This window comes from Podarcis pityusensis, assembly GCF_964106645.2.
Source record: "Podarcis pityusensis genome assembly, chromosome: 3".
NCBI lineage: Eukaryota > Metazoa > Chordata > Lepidosauria > Squamata > Lacertidae > Podarcis > Podarcis pityusensis.
Genome location: NC_138026.1, coordinates 105,762,852 through 105,778,436, shown reverse-complemented (window position 1 = coordinate 105,778,436; position 15,585 = coordinate 105,762,852). Strand labels below are relative to the sequence as shown.

The window sequence follows — 15,585 nt, the reverse complement described above, 5'->3', positions numbered from 1 at the left end:
ACTTAGTTTCCATGCCTTGTCAGAAGAAATAGCATTATAAATGATATCTTGCAGTAAATGCATGCGAAACAGCAGCAGCAGTGAGCTGCACCTCACTGTCCTTTTTCTAGAGGAGTTCACATCAAGCTTTATTTATGTACACGCGCAGGTGGGAACTGAAGACATTTCAGGTAGCAATCCTGTACCCACCTACTTCACTGCTTGGAAGTAAGACCTATTGAATTCAGTTAAACTTACTTCTGAGTCGCAATGTAAGAAGGCATCATTTCCCGTTCCTCCCGGTTTTCGTCACACGCAGCACTGTTTCTGCTCTGCTGCAGTTCATCTTCCACCAAAAGCTACAATCTTCATCTCGCTGTCTGCTGCGGCAAAACTGCATAACTTAATTACATCATATCATTCCACTCCTTTTATTTCAATGCAAAAGAGAGGGGAGGGGGACATAATCAATTACATATTGTTTGCAGACTGAAAGCAACAACAGTGAATACCAGTCGTATTCACTGGATTGATTTATGTGCTGCAATTGGGGCGAGCAGGTGAACAATAGCATTTTCTGCCCCCATTTCAATTTTTGCTGGAATTCTACGACTTCCAGACAGAAATGTATAGGATTCGCTGTTGTGAGCAACTCAGCACCTCTGAGCATGCCTAAAGATTTGCTGAAGGGAAGAGGGTCTTCTTAGCAAATACACACAGTGATTATCCTGTTTGTTGGTTTTGGTTTTCATCTGCTGGGGAAAAAGTAGCATGCTTCTATTGGCCTTCAGTTGTGTACTCTGTTTGGAACACATCAAAAGGACTGTGCTAACACACTGGAGAAAATTCAGCAGAGGCAAAAATAAACCCAGAATGCAAGATTCTTGCCGATCTAGGCAGAGGCAGAACTAGTGCACCCAGGGGTGGGGCCATGGGGGCTGGGTAAGCGTCCCAGGAGGCAAGCTGCCTACGGGGGCTGCTTCCTGGGTGGGGAGGGAGCCACCTCGCTTTGCCAGCAGCCTTCCTTCCCTCTTCCTTTTGACAGCTCAGGGGAGGCTTCCCCCCACAGGAGGCAGCTCGAGAGTGGGGGGCAACAGTGTGCCACCCGCCCACGACTCCCAAGCCTCCCCCGAACTGTCAAAACAAAGGGGAAGGCTACTGGCAAGGCGGTGCAGCTCCGCCCCTTCCCCCAACAGCTCAGGGTAGGCTTGGGAGTCGCGGGTGGGCAGCGCGCTGAATGTCACCCCCCTCAGTGATGACATCCGGGGTGGGGCACCTCCACCACCCCCCTTCCTCTGCCCCGAAAGGTAAAGGTAAAAGGACCATTAGGTCCAGTCGTGGCCAACTCTGGGGTTGCGGGGCTCATCTCGCTTTATTGGCCGAGGGAGCCGGCGTACAGCTTCCGGGTCATGTGGCCAGCATGACTAAGCCACTTCTGGCGAACCAGAGCAGCGCACGGAAATGCTGTTTACCTTCCCGCCGGAGCGGTACCTATTTATCTACTTGGACTTTGACGTGCTTTCGAACTGCTAGGTTGGCAGGAGCAGGGACCCAGCAACGGGAGCTTACCCCGTCGCGGGGATTTGAACTGCCGACCTTCTGATCGGCAAGTCCTAGGCTCTGTGGTTTAACCCACAGTGCCACCCGCATCCCTCCTCTGCCCCTAGATCCAGGTAATTTGGGAGTTCCTTCCACTTCCAGATAGCTGGGTTCTAACTGTGGGATAAGATTTTGTTGACCTCCCTGCAAACAAATCAACAACAGCCAGTGTCAACTACACCCCCTGAAAACTTTGTGCAAACCAACAGGATGAACATTCTATAAAAAGGTTGCCCAATTACTTTTAACAAAAAGATGCAACAAAGAGAGAGCTTATTGTAGTACGAGGAGATGTATTTCTTAATGCATTATGGTAGGTGCGGGGGTGGGTGGGAAGCAAAGTGCTATCAAAGTGCAGCAACCCAGGTTAGAGTGTGTTATCAGGAATAAACACAGGAGCCTCCTGCCCTTCTTCTGATCATCACTGATATTTCCTTTCAGTGTGTTGGCCTGTACACGGCAAAGGGCCCAGAGCAAGGCGAATACACCCTTTCCCACAGCTCACAGAACTTTTGGAATGAATAGGAGCCTAGGCCCGAAAATGCCCGTGTGAGTGAGTCGCACTCATGTGAGCCACACCACCTCACAGTGGGCAGATCACATGAGTGGGGCCAACCCATTTGTGTAGGTGTTTATGCATAGCAGCCCCTGCCCACACAGAAGTTTCTGCATGTGACAAAGGAAGGTGTATTAATGTCCATTGAATCCCCTGAGAGACCAGCCAGAACCTGGCTCCTCCTCCCTTTGGACTCTCTCCTCTTCCGGCTGATTATTATAAGAACGATGTAACCAAGCACCAGTGCCTGAGTTTGCTTTCTCCCTCTGCCCGCCAAATTCCTTTTGTGTTGTGTCTCTTTTAGGTCGCATCTGCACTGTCCGATTAAAGCACTCTTAGACCACTTTAATACAGTGGTTTCCCAATGGGTGGTCCGTTCACACAACAAAAACTACCATCGAGATTTCAACATTTTCAAAAGACTTGGCTTTTGAAAAAACAGAGTATTCAGCTAACCAGGAACCACAGCTCTAATAAATATGGAGTATCCTAGGTACTGGCGTTTCTTAAGAGTGCTGGGAATTGTGGATCTGAGAGATTTGCGCCCTTAACTACACTTCCCATGGCTCTTTGGGGAGAAGCCATGACTGTCAAAGTGGTAAAGGTAAAGGGACCCCTGACCATTAGGTCCAGTTGTGGCTGACTCTGGGGTTGCGGCGCTCATCTCGCTTTACTGGCTGAGGGAGCCGGCGTACAGCTTCCGGGTCATATGGCCAGCATGACTAAGCCGCTTCTGGCGAACCAGAGCAGCGCATGGAAACGCCATTTACCTTCCCGCCGGAGCGGTAGCTATTTATCTACTTGCACTTTGATGTGCTTTTGAACTGCTAGGTTGGCAGGAGCAGGGACTGAGCAACGGGAGCTCACCCCATCACTGGGATTCGAACCGCCGACCTTCTGATTGGCAAGTCCTAGGCTCTGTGGTTTTACCCACAGCGCCACCCGCATCCTAAAGTGGTATAAGAGTGCTTTAAATGGACGGTGTGGATGTGACCTTAGTCCCTGCCCTCAGACTTAGAATGGCTGCTTACCCGGTCACAGGGCGGGCAGCTATTGCGGCCTGTCGCACCAGGCCCTTGCCCTTGGGAGCAAGGTCAGGGCTAGGCAGCCATCCGTGGGGAATTCCCAGACCAGCTGCGGGAGATTGGCGGGCTTTCCTGATATCAGTTTATTTGAATACTAGCCAATATGGCCAAGTCAGTTGGGCAGGGTTTGTTCCCCTTCGTGCCTTGCTTCCAGGGAGGGGGGTCACTGCGGATGGGTCTGTGATATGTTTTACTATTTACATTTGTAAGCCATTCTGGGATCCTTTCTTTGGCTGAATAATGGTGTAAATAAAAACTATTTAAAAATGAAATAATAAAGGAATCTGACAATGCAAGGATCCACCACAAAAGTAAGTCAGTCAGCAGGAATCTACCAGATTTGCACTTCCCAAATAGGGTTGCTACATGTAACATAGCTGGTACAGTGGTACCTCAGGTTAAGTACTTAATTTGTTCCGGAGGTCCGTATTTAACCTGAAACTGTTCTTAACCTGAAGCACCACTTTAGCTAATGGGGCCTCCTGCCGCCGCGCCGCCAGAGCACGATTTCTGTTCTCAAGCTGAAGCAAAGTTCTTAACCTGAAGCACTATATCTGGGTTAGCGGAGTCTGTAACCTGAAACGTATGTAACCTGAAGCGTATGTAACCTGAGGTACCACTGTATTCAACTCTCATAAACAGTGTGCGGGATTTCATGGAAATTGCTGAAATGTCCATGAAAATCCATACGTATGGCAACCCATGTCAGTAGTACGTACAGAGAATTTGACAAATTTAATTAAAAGTAGCTGAACCCCCCCCCTTTTTTTGTTTCACCAAAAACGCTCAACAACTTTGCCAATAAAAGCCCAACAACTTTTGTGTCCAGATTTTCACTTTTTGAAACATGACAAACCTACAAAACAATATGTGAACTGATATGCAGCATTTCTTCCAAATATATCCAAATTTTGCAGTACAGTGCACCAAACAACCAAGGTTTATAAATCAGCATATATTAAGGCAGAGGGTGCATATAAGTGAAAGTAACGTTAAAATGCATTATATTGGGGGGAAACTGCTTGCAAAAAAATGTATACATTAGTAAAGAAAGAAAAAATACTGCAGAATTGCAGAGAACTGAATTTAAGATGGGGAAAATGGGAAACCGAGAGAACTGAAATGGACAGACCCTTCCACCCCTTGCCGGGACATGAGTGAACCAGATCTAAGAGGCGTCTCAGCCAGAATGCAAATGTTCAGCATAGGGAAGGGAAAATCTGTAACTAATAAAAGTTGCACAGAATGAAATCAATCCCAGCTTGTGTATCGTCTTAGAAGGCAACTCAATGCAAGCAGGAAATAAGCTGTCCTTCGCAGTAGCATGTAAGCCAATGCCCTCAAATATTGTTATGTGCTCCCCGCTTCCCAGAGCAGAGAGTAATTCCAAGGGCAGAATTATCAGGTTTAGATTCCGTTGCATGGAACCGGAGAGTTGTGCTGTCTTTGTAATATTTCATTTATAAAATACACAAACAGAGCATAAGCGGTGGCAAACAGTAACTCCTGCAAGGGATCAGTTCTGCTCCCACCCCACACCTCAGAGTTTCAGAAAGAGAGAACTTATTTCACCTTCAGCCTCCTCACACATTCACAGCTCTGTATGTCTCCAAATCCCCAAACTGTCCAACTGCTGTTTCTCACAGCTCACTAGGCTGGCCCCAGACATATTGCTGCCTGAGGCAAAGGACAAGATGCCCCCCTCTCCACTCCATGGACAGAAGCTGATTGGCCTGGCAGCTGAATTTTACTTCAGCGCCTAAGGCAGCAAGCTAGTTTAGGGGGACCAGGACAGAGCATGTGGCAGACATATTTCCTTCCTTCAAGCAGAGGGAAATGTTTGAGGTTGCTCAGGAGGAACACTCAATGGAATGCCACTGCTGGCCTTCGCCTGCCACCAAATACCTAATAGTAGGGCTGGCCCTTCCTCATTTGACAAACACCACAGACCCTGTCTTGGGCGATTGAAGTCCCGGCTGAGGACGTCAGGACCGGGGGCAAGATGGCGGGGTGGAAGCAGGAACGAGAGTCCAGAAACCAGGGGTCCGAGAGTCAGGAAGCAGGGAGTCACAAAGTCAAGGGTCTGAGGGCCGAGAAGCAAGGAGTCAAGAAGCCAAGGTCTGAGGATCAGGAAGCAAGAAGCCAAACGCAGCGAGGCAGGAAACGTGTTGCTGTGGCAAAGAGCCGAAGGGAAATGCTGACCTTATATCCCTTCCGGCTCTAGCCACCAGGTGCAGTGAGTTACCAAGCGGCCTCACCTGTGCAGCTGTGCCTTGCCTCTCCAGAACAAACTTAGGAAGGCCCCAGTCCTGCGAAGCCCTACTGGTCACAGGGCCCAGCTCCTGCACACACTCCTGACTGATCCTCAAGCTACCCTTCTATTCGCTGAAGGGCCTTCAATCCAGTATGAGGGAGGGGAACTGATTTTTGGTGATTTTCTTTTCCCCGGCATCACCTTTCAGACTATCCAGAGTGAAATATACTCAAATCTGCTCCAGAAGTTAAGGAAATTTCTCTGGATAGTCTGAATGGTGATGCCAGCATCTGTGGTGTTTGTGGGTGGGGCAGAGCAAAGAGTTGCAGTAAAGGATGGTTCCAATGAGCAGCCCTGCTCCTTTAGGGGAAAGGCAGTCCTGTGTCGAACAGGAACAACCACTTACTTGCCAGACCTGGAAATCCCCTACCCAGAGGGCCTCAGCCTTGTTGGGATTCAACTTCAACTTATTGGCCATCATCTAGCCCCTTCACAACATCCAGGTCCTGGACCAGCATTTGCCTGGCTACACCTGATTCAGGTGCAACAGAGAAATAGAGCTCGGCCATAGCTCAGTGGCAGAGCATCGGCTTTGCATGCAGAACGTCCCAGGTTTGAACCCCAGCATCTCCAGGTTTGAACCCCATGTCACCTCGCCTGATGCTAGATGAACCAATGGTTTGATTCACCATAAGGCAGCTTCCTATGTTCCTGCGACACGCTGCACTCCAGATCTCTTAACGAATTTCAACATATGCCAAGATTCAGAGAGTTCTTCAAAGTCAGCTATAAATAAAGACGGAAAGAATTGGGACATGTGCTAGCAAGGAAGCCAGGGCATCTGCTATGGCAGGCATTCGCTTGGGCAGCTGGAAGAACAGAAGATAAGAGCCAAAACTGAGGAATTCCTTTGTCACACAACACTCACTGGAAATAAACATGAGAGGCCTTTTAAAAAGGGAAATGTCACGGCAATGCGCAAGGCATGTGTAAAAATGTTGTGGATATAAAGAGGAAATGCAAGAGGGCCCTGGTGTCGTTTATTGGGATAATGGATGCTGTCGATAACAGAAAAATCGTCTCTTGCTTATTATGTGAATTTCTGTGTCAATATGCGACGGAAACAGGGTTACAATAAAGTAATAGTTCTCGGAGTTTATCTGCTTACCATACCATGGTATCAATTTACTTGGGTCAGTTGCAAATTATAGGCACAGTTAACTCTGTGTGTTATGCGGCTCCTAAGGACCTGCCCAGACATGCTCTACAGTTTGAAATGAGAGACGTGGTTTCTTGGTAATTTCAAAATGTTCCTCACTCCTCTGGGAAACGTATATAAGGGGACCAGTTAAACCAGTACTGTTACTGAGTCCATCCTTCTCTAGCTACTGTTTCAGAGCTTGACCAATTTAGTAGCCTTGAGGGGCTGAAGACCTGGGCTCAGGGCTGACCAAAAAATACAAACAAGCAAAGCTTCCAAAGTGGCCAGCTGCCATCTTGTGGGAGCTTCGATGTTTAACAATTGGGACAATGTTTTGTTGGTGGGACTGCCTGGGTTGCTACTGACATATGACGGGGCCTTTTCAGCCACAGCCCCCCATTTGTGGAATGTCCTCCCTGGGGAGGTGTGTCTGTCTCCCTCATTACTAACTTTCAGGAGAAAATTAAAAATATTTCTGTTTACTCAGTTTGATGGCTGAATGACACTGTTTGCGGTGACCATGAGATAACTGTTCGTATAATTTATTTTTTTTTAAAAAATAATGTTTGGTTTTCTTTTCATTGCTGTTGCTGAGTTTGCCATCTTGGGCTCCTTCGGAAGGAAGGAAGGAAGGAAGGAAGGAAGGAATAAAAGTAAAATAAATCCCAAAAACTCTTCAAAATATATATATGAGAACTGTGCAGCAATTCATCTTGGGGTCTCCTGAGAGATTACCTTGTTAGGAGACCCTGAAGAGCAGATCCTGAATCTGGGACTGAAGGGATAACACCATTGTCCTCTGACCAAAGAGTAAACTGTAGGAAATTACGCTGTCTGGCAAGGAAGCCTCTTAAGCAAAACAGGCCAGATCAGATCAGATGATATTATTAAACCCTTCAAAAAAGGCTTATGGGTTAGGATAGCAGAAATCCGTTTTCCCCATTGATGCTTGTCTTGGCTGTCAGAAACAGATGCAAAGCTATCCAGAGGCCATTCCAGGTAGTAAGGGCTAGCTTTGGGCCTACCACTCACTTCCCACCTCAGTCAATTAATTAGTCTGAGAACAAATCCCTGTGTAGCCTTAGACTCTGCTTTTCAAGGCCACTAAGGGCCAAATTACAGACAGTGAGTGAGATCTGATCAGCTCTTCCAAGGTGTTGATTTGGATTGTGAATATGGAGCTGGGAAGAAGCATTTTTAACCTCCCCAGCACCTCTGATATAAATATAAACCATCTTCCTGAAGTTTCTAATAGCATACCCTCCAACAGTTCTCTGATGAAAACAGGGATATCTTAAGGAAAAGTGGGACATTCTGGGATCAAATCAGAAACCGGGGTGGCTTCTGTAAATCTATGACCGTCCCTGGAAAATACTCTAGCAACAGTTTCAAGGAATGGCAGGGGGGTGTCAATTTATGTGAGATAATCCATGCAAGGTGAGAGGGTCAGCCCACCCACCACCCACCCAATTTTCTGTCCCTGATTCAGCTGCTTTTAGAAAAATTAAATGATTTTGGGATATCTGTTCACAGATCCCCTGCTTCCTGCGTACCATGACCCTCACAATGCATATCTTCCAGCAGCCAACCAAAGAATTGCTAGAGCTGACTTCTGGCTGATTCCAGGCTCCCACTACCACTGCCTGGTTTCTGGTTGAAAACAACCTGGTGTTTTATTCTGGTGGTGAAAACAAGCAGCTGGTGCCTTCAGCAAGACATTGGTTCTGCTCTTCCCCCCATTTAGAGAACATCTCCTACAGAGAAAAGACATCACCTAGAATATAATTTAAAACTGCATCTAAAGACGTTCATGGAGCATATTCACAGCTGATTGACATTGCTTTTTCTTTTAACACGGTGAAGCAACCACAAGGTACTATTTTCAGCCAACCGTGGTGGTGAATAAGTTTTAGGAATGCTTCAAATAACAAACGCAACTCTTCGTCACCAACTCCTGGGCTCTGCACACATTTCAAAGGTTTTCCAGGATGTGGTCAGACATGATCTTGGCATAGCACAGAGACGGGTCGTCAGAGACTTCCAGGAAAATAACAATAGTTGAGGTGTGTGTACCCCTTCAACATCATCTGAAGTGAACACAGACAAATATGTTCCTTGCAATTCTCCTGTCTTCCTTTCTTTGCTCGTTTTCAGTGGTCCCACTATCTCTTTGGCTAGTTTCCTAATAAAACTGTGCAAGATATGACACTAAACCACCACAAAAGCCAGCAAAGGAAGGTGGTGGAGAGAGAATTCACACCAGAGATGAGGAAAGACAGAGGAACCTTGAAAGCCTCTTCAGCATCTTTTGGAAGATCTGCAGTGTTATGCCTGCACCAAGCCAGAATTGGAGCAAACAGAAAAAAGCTCCACTCATTATTGCATTGTTTGTGAAAGACTGCAAATACTGGAAAAAGGCTCATGTCCAAAGATATCAAATAATTCCATCCCACTTTTGAAAGAATCTAGCAAACAGAATCGATGTTGCAACCTCACCATGTGTGTGTGTGTTAAAGACAACAACAAATGCATTAACAGAATGATCTGTGCTAACAAAAGGTTTTTAATTGTTCGTTGTGATTCTGCATAATCAAAGGGCCATGTATTGCAAACAGCAGCCTGTGAGGTTAAACACACAGAAGAGGCCTCTGGTTTATTTTTATTTATTAACAACTGATCTGTTATAATTAAACTCTTTCGTCAGATGGTGGCTTTGGAATCCAGTGCGTTCAGTTCTGTTCATCTGAGCACTACATTAACTTGCAAGACAAGTTATACGGGCGCTGCCAAGGTTCAAGAAGAGGACAGAGCCCTCAAAGCTATGCCAGAACAGGTACTACTCACTCAGGCTGTCATAAATACTTGACTCAGATAGTAGCTCTGGAATCATATTTGCTCAGCTCATATCTCGACTTTTTACAAGCTATTATCATGTGTTATCACTCATGGCCAGCTGTCACTCTACGTGAAGTAATCTGTTTAGCCTTGTTGATTTAATATTCTTGTTGTTATCTTCCTTGCCAGTTTCGAGTTGGCAAAAGTAACTTCTAGGCAGTTCTAAACCTAGATCCTTAAAGGGTGGGTTATTTTTATACTGCGAGCTTGTGATAGTTTTTCCTACGTGGGAAAATTGATTCACCATCCCTGTTACTTGTGAAAGTGACAATAAGAATAACAAGGCAACATCTTGGAATACACTTTTTAAAAAACCCATATAAGTAGATTTGCTCAGCTGAGTTCAGCTAAGTGCTACATTACTGGCAGGGTAAGTTACTCAAGCTTTGCCAAAGTTCAAGAAAAGGACATAAATCTCAGAAGTCTGCCAAGATAGGTAACAACCCTATCAGTATTACTCAATATGTTGGCCCATAAAAAGCCAGGAGAAAGGAAAGTGGGAGGCTTAGGGTACCCACGAAAAAATCTTGCGCAAATCGTAGGCATTTTTTGTCAACACAGTTAACACATAAAGAAAGAGTGTGACTTCAACACTCAGCAAAACAAAATACATGTTGTTGTTGTTGTTGTTATTATTATTATTATTATTATTATTATTATTATTATTATTATTATTTTGTTTACCTCCAGATGATCCTCCTTCAATACGCGGCTAACATCCTTAAGCAGAAGACAAGTTTTAATTTAAAAAATTGTCTTTAAGTGATGATAAATATGATACTGCAGAGAGAGAGAGAAGACAGAAGGTGATAATTTGTTGTATTAGTATTATTATTATTATTATTATTATTATTATTATTATTTATACCCCGCCCATCCAACTGGCTTTCCCCAGCCACTCTGGGTGGCTCACAGCATATATCAGAACATACTAAAACATCAAACTTTAAAAACTTTCCAATACAGCTTATGTGCTTGAATAGTATGAAAACAGTCAAAATGTTTATATATTCAAAATCCTTGTTTCTACTGACAAATACAACTTCAAACTACAGGTAAGAGTCTCATTGCTGACTGTTTCTCTACAGGGGAAAAATCCATGCACACAGAAAACTAGGGGAGAAAACTACTGCCCAACTTCTAATTTTCTATGTGAAAGGCATTTTTTTACGTTGTGTGATGCTTAATGCACAGTGGAAGGGAGGCAAACACTTTTTCAGCCCAAGGACCATATTTCCTTGTGCAGGAGCAGGCACTGATGGACAGGACCAGAGCCAAACATGGGCAGAGCAACAGATGCAGACCTTGTCTCTACATTCCAGCCACATAAGAAAGGAGCACTGTCATAGTTCAAGGACATGTTCCAACCATGCAAAAACACTTGAAGAGGCTGTGAACCAAGCCCAGTGAGGGGTGTGGCCTGGGGGTGAGGGAGTGGCTTAGGGGAGTCCAGAGCATTGCACAGAGAGGCTCGAAGGTTCTCCATCCTTGCTGAAAGGGTATAGCCCATGTATTGGTTTACCATCTCATTGAGAACTAGGTTTCATAGCTGGAAGACAATCTAATCTTATAAAGCCTTTCATGCATCTGGGTGTTTTAAGGCTTACGACATGAGGCCAATAATTCAAAAAAAGGTAAGCAGTATGCCAGATCTGAGGTTATACTATGAGGCATCCTGTCTCTGTTGGCTTCGGGAATGGATAACATTAAAAAACACCGATGTTCTAGATTTGGAGGGTCATGATAACAGATTTGGTTGGTATGCATATTTATGGTATGAAAAGGTAAAAGTACATAAAGGATTTTTTAACAATTTGGTAAGAAGATCAATCTATGGTGTATGGGAGAAATATAAAAACTTACTAGAACAGAAAACACCATGGTGGCTTTCCCCAACTGAAGCGATATCATTGAAAAAGTTGAATGTGAAAAATAAATGGGCAACATATAAAGAGCTGTTAATGGAGGTGGAGAGTCAATTGAAATTAAAGAACTTTGAAGATATAAGAGAATTATTAACAGACTGGCTACAATATCACCAATTAAATCATGCATTTTAAAAAGACAAAAGAAACGGATTTAGTAATGAAATTTCAACGTTTGTAAAAGAGCTGTTGGAAAGTAAGGTAAAAACACTGTCTAAAACAAAAAAAGGTAAGCAGTGTGGGCAACAATAATGGCAGCAGTGCAGGCAAAGCCCTGGTGAGTCCGGTGGCATCACAGTGGCGGGAGCCAGTTCTGCCGCCTGAGGCAAATGGCTTCACCTTGCCTCACTGATGGGCCGCCCCAATGGGTAGTCTCTAAACAGAATAAAAACGAAAGGAGGGTGAAGGACGTGAAAGGTGTAGAGGAAGCAAAGGAATGGGCAGGGTCTGTCAGTGGTTTGGAAAGACAAGAGGTGAGACCTATGAGAAGAAAACCAGAGTGCTCAGGGCAAAAGGCCCTGCACATAACCCACCTAAAGCGAAACATTGAGATAATCTGCATTGGCTGCAATCTTGACAGTGAGGATGTACATATTCCTCATCTTCCCCTGCCCCCAGCACCAACCAGCTACAAGGAGGATCCTGGGATATGAAGACAAGCCACAATGGCAAAGTTCTACCTCCACTGTGAGAAGCACCATGACTACTGAACCACAACTGCTGGGAAATCACAAGTGGGCAGAGTAGTGTTGCGCTTTTGCAATGCTTGCAAGTTTTCACAGTTTGGCTGCTGTAAGAACAGGATGCTGGACTAAACGGGCCATGGGCCTGTTGCTGCAAGCTCTTACGGTGTTCTTAAGAGTTATGGCATCAGAATTCTGCAGGGCACAAAGAGAATAATGGGACAGAAGATTGGGGAGGGAGTGGGTTAACTGAAGGGGGTAAGCTGGGAAGGAGAAACTGGAAAGTCACGGAAGAAAGGGAATGTTTGGCAATCAATGGAGCTGCTGTAGATATTGGGATAAGCCCTGGTGGGTGAGTTTGAGGAGTGTTGTTGTTTTTTTTAAGAGAGTGAGAGGCACAGGTGATGTGTTTGGGGCTTTGGAGAGCAAAGGGTTGATCTAACGGCCAAGGTTTTGGGGAGGGAGATGAAGTAGCAACAAGATGTGGTATATTGTAGCTCTGAGCCACATTATGATTTTGGCTTGTAGTTCTGAAGTCCAGGGACTTTGGCCGCCCCGTGTATTTAATTTCCTTCTATCAGTTCTTCAGACAAAATATTATGTGTGCGTTAATGCTGAAGAGACGCTAGCCTTTGACCTTGCTATTCCAGAGGGAACATAAAACTGATGTCATCCAAGAAATAAAATAATTAAGGCATATCCATAGATGCACGGCAAACTGGGGGACGTTGTTTTCTTTGGACAATGAACTGATGTATGCTCAGCCATATGGACACTGACATTTTTATGCTTAGTTGTACTCTTCCAGTCCCAGCGCACCTGCGGTACTAGTGGTTTTGCTTTCTGATCCTAATTTCCCACAGTGATAGTATGTCAGCAGCAACAGCCTGCAGAATCTGAAAACCTGCATTTTACTTTCCTTATGAGCTCTGTGGGTTTTCTAAGTCATCCAGTAGCTTCAAATTAAAAGAGGCATTTCATCTGGAGGAATTAATCCCCAAACTTTCCATTGTGAGTTAACCTTGGGTGTGTGTCGCCCCCCCCCCAAAAAAAATTCAGCTGAGTGATTTTGTTATCACACCTGCAGTACAGTTTGGCTGCTGGGCCATGATCCGTGCACCGTATCATTAGATGTCAGGGGAGAGAACGTACGTCAGTGGTGCAACACTTTACTTGCAGAAAGTCCCAGGTGTGGCAGCACCTATGCTTTATAACTCCATGCCTGCTAGGTAGGCCTTCTTGTTATATTGTTTTAGGGAGCTTCCAGGCAACCTGTTTGCGGAACATTCATCCCGATTTGTTTGCAGGGAGATTAGATGATGATGATGGCTATCTAATGAGCATTCACTCAGATTTGCACTGAAGCAAAGGGCATTTTCCCATCACTGTACTTTGTCAAGGGTGCTGGGAGTTGGGTGTGTGTGTGTAAACTACAGTTCCCAAGATTCTTAATAATAATAATAATAATAATAATAATTTATTTATACCCCGCCCATCTGGCTGGGTTTCCCCAGCCACTCTGGGCGGCTTCCAACAAGACACTAAAATACAATAACCTATTAAACATTAAAAGCTTCCCTAAACAGGACTGCCTTCAGATGTCTTCTAAAAGTCTGGTAGTTATTTTTCTCTTTGACATCTGGTGGGAGGGCGTTCCACGGGGGGGTGCCACTACTGAGAAGGCCCTCTGCCTGGTTCCCTGTAACTTTAGGGGAAGCCATGTGCTTTAAATGTATGGCATGGGTGCGACCTCTGTTGGATGTTTCTTTTCAACTTGTGAAATGCGCTCCCCACATAACTCTACCACCTTGGGCTCTCTAAACCTGCAAATTTTCATAATAGCTCCGTAGGTTGGAACGCGGTGATGATAACACCAAGGTTGCAGGTTCAATCCCCATATGGGACAGCTGCATATTCCTGCATTGCAGGCAGTTGGACCAGAAGATCCTCAGGGTCCCTTCCATATAATATGGCTTATTCTAATACCAATTATACCCTATGAGTTAACAGCTCTGTCTTGTGCTTATAGATCATACATTCTTAAAAGAGGTGGCTCACTTTAACAACTTGTGTTAATTCCCTGAATGATGTGCAATTTCCCTAGCAAGAGAAGAAAGTGCTGACCTTTTTATATATCCCAAGAGACAGCCCGGTAAATCTCAAGAGTTCTGGTGATTTATCTGTGGAGGAGCAATCCTAAATCACAACAGCTGCAGGTCAGCCTCCCACAATGCCATCTGGGGCCATCCTGGCCTTTAAGGTCACAGCAGAAAGATTCACGTTGCCACTTGGACTCCTGACTCTTCTAGAGCTGATGGCTAAACCTCCACCGGCATTGTTAAGGTCGGGCCTGCCCTGTGAAGCTGCATGCAGCAACAGCCTAGTTGCCAAGTGGCAGGAATCGTAGGATCACAGAGTTGGAAGGGATCACGAGGGTCATCTAGTCCAACCCCCTGCAATGCAAGAATCTTTTGTCCAGCATGGGACTTGAACCCACAACCTTGAGAGTCTCATGCTCTACCAACTGAGCTATCCCAGCTGGCAGGAAAGGCTCTATAAGGATTCCCTTAACCTGCCACACCAGAGTGTGAAGGAAGAAAAAGGACAAAGTTTAAGAAACAGGAAAGTGTCCTCCTTTCATAATTATTTCAGTATGTTACTGAACGAAACCTTACACAGCCTAGCGAGCTGTTTTGTGGCCAAGCTGGATAGCTTTCAAGGAAAATGAGGCGGTGGGTGGTGGGGAACAACGACAAGGGTTTGAAGAATCAGACTGAACACACAGAACATGTTTGTATTAACAGCATTAAAGTGCAATTCCACCGGTCTACCACTGCCATTTGCATCCCAGTTTTCTGGGACAGATTCCACCAGCTTTACCCATTATAAACAGCACTTCTGAGTCCTCCTGTGGAACAGCTTCCCCAAAACTTTGTACTTAAATGCGATCGTTTAAGAGCTGCCCATTCTTTTCTCCAGAAGAGATGTTGTGTCTTTAAGCTGCACAAAAGGGAGACCATCAGCCAGTATGTTGCATCACTAGAGGGAAACGCACCTGTTAGAGTCTTCCTGTTGTGCTGCTGTTGAAGGTAAAGAAGCGCTGCCAGGAAGAAACAAACAAACAAAATTAGCAACAGTGCGTTAATGGTAGTTAAGTGTTCTTGGTTTTCAGCGTTTAAAGGCCTTGGCCGGATGCTCCTTGAGCAAGGCTGGAAAAAATCCAGGAGGGACACAAAAAGAAAAAGAAAGTTTAATTAAATTGTTATTATCCTCTTTCTGTTAAAAATTCTCTGGTTTAAAATTAACACTAGTAGGACCTAATCCAGCACAGAGTAAGGTGTACTTATTGAATTAATTGCAATTGTGTTGGAATAGGACTACCATTCTCAAAAAGACCTGCTCTTGTGT

General features: G+C 45.0%; 2 long non-coding RNA genes across 6 annotated transcripts in view; one reads left to right on the top strand and one right to left on the bottom strand.

The window, feature by feature from the left end:
- LOC308472959 overlaps positions 1-15,585 on the bottom strand; it is a 57,936-nt gene that overhangs the window by 7,290 nt on the left and 35,061 nt on the right. For 2 of the 5 annotated variants that reach the window (XR_013983822.1, XR_013983823.1), the window contains exons 2-4: positions 15,233-15,277; positions 10,254-10,349; positions 238-359 (exon numbers count right to left, since the gene is read on the bottom strand). This is a non-coding gene — a long non-coding RNA (uncharacterized lncRNA). Of the gene's footprint in view, positions 1-237; positions 408-7,409; positions 8,111-10,253; positions 10,350-15,232; positions 15,278-15,585 lie in introns of those variants that run through there. The other 3 variants (XR_013983825.1, XR_013983826.1, XR_013983824.1) reach the window with 2 other exon arrangements.
- Positions 6,777-10,366, top strand: LOC308472950. The gene is made up of 4 exons (XR_013983808.1): positions 6,777-7,205; positions 8,419-8,547; positions 9,379-9,507; positions 10,260-10,366. It is a non-coding gene; the product is annotated as an uncharacterized lncRNA (long non-coding RNA).